This window comes from Diospyros lotus, chromosome 3, assembly GCF_014633365.1.
Source record: "Diospyros lotus cultivar Yz01 chromosome 3, ASM1463336v1, whole genome shotgun sequence".
NCBI classification, from domain to species: domain Eukaryota; kingdom Viridiplantae; phylum Streptophyta; class Magnoliopsida; order Ericales; family Ebenaceae; genus Diospyros; species Diospyros lotus.
The window spans coordinates 28,656,686-28,660,884 of record NC_068340.1 but is presented as its reverse complement, the minus strand read 5'-3'; positions in this window follow the sequence as shown (position 1 = coordinate 28,660,884).

Here is a 4,199-nt window from a genome sequence, read left to right as displayed (position 1 = left end):
CATTGTGTGAACACTCCAATACTTAGTCTGACACTTAAATTTGTAAAACACTTGCAAGTAGTATTGAAACTAATGTGAAAGATATACTTTTTTTGAAATGAGAGTTAACTTATTTGTAGAAGAGAGTGAAAATTCGTGATAAGTATCATTGATATTACGAAATTAATTAAGATTAGGACTTTTACGAATAATGCCTATCCTTTACGAAATTCTCAAAGGAATTTTCGGATATCATAGTTTATTATGTTTGTATTTTACTATTGACCTTCTCGTTAGAAGAAAAGGTTTTTAAAAGATTGAAATGTCTCTTGTAACCTTTCTTATTGGTTTTCTCCTCAAGGTTGTTGACAATCTAAGAACAGCTGACAATCTATCTCTTGGAGATTGAATTGTTGATAGTCTTTTGGGACTATCCACAATCTCCAAGTTTTGAAGTGTATAAATATTTTCTTTCTTAGATTTGAATTTTGTCTTTAGTGACCTTGATCTTTGATAGATCACATCTCATTTAGTGTTCATTTGTCAACAATGCAAAAATTTTGCTACAACAAAATTACTTAATGTAAAAAAATAAATTTTTAATAATTAATTTAAAGAAAATAATTTAGCATTTGTTATATCCAATGAGAAATGATTTAAGTGTTGTTACACGTATTTAACATGTGATTAAAAAGGTGTTTTTCTTTTATCGTTTATTATTTACTTTAATTACAATATATAATTATATATGAAAATACAATTTGAAAATCTATATTATTATATAAGCAAATAATATATTTTAATAAAGTGACTTATAAGAATATCTTTTATGAATTTGTTTAAAAAATAAAAAAAGATTATTCATAAAATTTGAGCTCATAATCTTTAATTGTAGTATACTCAAATTTATCACCCCATTAAATTCAATTATTATTTAAATTTTATCTAAAAAATATAAAAAATAAATTATTAAATAAATCTTTATTTATTTATTTTTAAATTACACACACGCACATATATAGAGCACGAGTCATACTCCTAGTACAACTATATAAATATACTAGGGAATGCCCGTGCCTAAAGGCACGGCGTAAATAATATTAAGATTAAATTTTGAATAAAAATAAAAATTAAAGTTATTGTATAACGTTGTATAATAAAAAATAAAAAAATTGAATTAAAAAAAATGCTCTATAATCTAAAGAGAGAAACGCTCCAATCTCACTTCATTTGACAGAAACACTCAAATAAAAAGAGAAACGCTCATTAATTAAAAATTTGACATAAACGCCCATTAAGATTTGAAATGCTCATTTGACAGAAACGCTATATATATGCATTTCTGTTAATCTATATGGATTAAACATTATCTGCAAAATGAGTGAAATGGGAAGTGGAGTGAAAATCAATAGAAAATAAATCTTGCATTAAATATTAATGCAAATAGAGTTCATTTGAGATGAGAGCATTTCTCTCAAATAGATTAAACATTAAGATCTTGCATAAACATTAAACATTAGATTCCAAACGTAACTCGAATGAGCAACAAACACACAAAATATATTTACAAACATTAGATTCCAGAACACAAAATATATTTGCAAACACAAAATATAAAAAGGAAACATTATATTGCTTCTATGCATACATAAACATTAAACAAAGAACAACAAATAGAAATGTATACATAGATTTGCAAACATTAGATTCCAAACTGAAAACATTAAACATTTGACAACTTCTTTCACAATCTAATAATGAGCAACAAACACACAAAATATATTTAAACAACGAACATCGTCATTTCTGGCATACATTACATACATACACAGAAATACATACACATATGTGGCGTTGGCAGGGGCGACGGGGACGGCGAGGCGAACTGCACTGTGGCCGGGTGGCAGCGACGACATGTGTGAGCGACTGCAGGGGCGATGGCACACGTGTACAAAAAATTAATAATTTTAAAATATCAAATGTACAAAAAATACACTAAATTAATACACTAAATTAAATACACATAATTAACACATACACTAAATGAAATACACTAAATCAAATGTACATAATGAATAATCAAATACACATAATTAACACATACACTAAATGAAATATACTAAATTAATAAACAAAACTAAATTAAATTAACATTAAATTAATTTACACTAAACTAAATTAAATTAACACTAAATGAATTTACACTAAACTAAATTAACACACACACACACACACGTGTATATCTATATAATACACTAAATTAATACACTAACATTTTAAAATATCAAATGTACACCAAACGTAAAACAGTATAAAAATTACACAAAATAATAGGATAGAAATAATGAAATGTACATAAATTAACACACATATTTGTGTACATAAACAAAACTAAATTAAATTAACACTAAATTAATTTACACTAAACTAACACTAAATTAAATTAAATTAACACTAAATGAATTTACACTAAACTAAATTAACACACATAATCAAATATACATTAACACACACGCGCGTGTAATACACTAAATTAAAACATAAAACAGTGAACTAAACTAAATAAAACAGTAAATCTATATAATACACTAAATTAATAATTTTAAAATATTAAATGTACACAAAACATAAAACAGTAAATTAACACACACACGTGTTTATCTATATAATACACTAAATTAAACATAAAACACTATAAAAAATACACAAAATAATAGGATAGAAATAATGAAATGTACATAAATTAACACACATATTTGTTTACATAAACAAAACTAAATTAAATTAACACTAAATTAATTTACACTAAACTAACACTAAATTAAATTAAATTAACACTAAATGAATTTACACTAAACTAAATTAACACACATAATCAAATGTACATTAACACACACACACACACGTGTAATACACTAAATTAAAACATAAAACAGTCAACTAAACTAAATAATAAACTAAATAAAACAGTAAATCTATATAATACACTAAATTAAACATAAAACACTATAAAAAATACACAAAATAATAGGATAGAAATAATGAAATGTACATAAATTAACACACATATTTGTTTACATAAACTAAAATAAATTAAATTAACACTAAATTAAATTAAATTAACACTTAATGAATTTACACTAAACTAAATTAACACACATAATCAAATATACATTAACACACACGTGTAATACACTAAATTAAAACATAAAACAGTCAACTAAACTAAATCTGTATACGGAAAATAATCAAATATACACATAAACTAAACTAAATTAAATTAACACTAAATTAAAATAAAGACCTGGAAGTGAACACCAAATACAGAAATCTATATATATATATATATCTATATATAGAGAGAGAGAGGACCTTGGAAGTGGGCGGCGGCGGCGTGGCGGGGGGCGATGGTAGTGCGCAGACGCCACGGCGACGATGGCGTGGGTGGGCTACGTGGAGGCAAGAGAGGGAGAGAGACAGAGAGAAGGGGGCGGGCGAAAGGCGACGACGATGGGGTGGGTGCGTAGGGGCGGCGACGACGATGGCGGCGAGAGAGGGAGAGAGACAGAGAGAGAAAGATGGCGGCCACGATGGCCGCGGGCGAGGGGCGGGGACGATGGCCATGGGTGAGAGAGAGAAGAGAGAGGGAGAGAGCGGGCGAGGGGCGGGGACGATGGCCGCGGGCGAGGGGCGGCGACGATGGGGCGGGGTGAGAGAGAGAAAGAGAGAGGGAGACAGAGATGCAGGCGAGGGGCGGGGATGATGGCCGCGAGTGAGAGAGAGAAAGAGAGAGGGGAAAGAGGGGAAAGAGAGAGGGACGATGGCTGCGGGCGGGTGGGAAACAGAGAGTGAGAGAGAGAGAGACAGAGGGGGAAACAGAGAGAGAGGCGTGATGGGATGGTTTTGGGCGGGCAGCCACGCCGGTGGGGGGGGGGGGGGGGGGGAGGGAGACGTGGATGTCAGCCGTTGATTGATCTCAACCGTGGATCTCAGCCACACAAAGATAGATTGTCTCTACACATTTTCAAAAACAGTCTTACCTTATTATATAGATTCTTATATACGTGTGAACATATGATTAAAATAATTAAAATGTGAGAATTTAATAAACGCGTCTGAAATTTCGTCAGTAGAAAGTAAAAACACGCATTTAAAATGTAAACTATTCGGCCAAAATTATTCGAAATTAAAAGTGATAATTGTCTGGCATAAATGCGGAG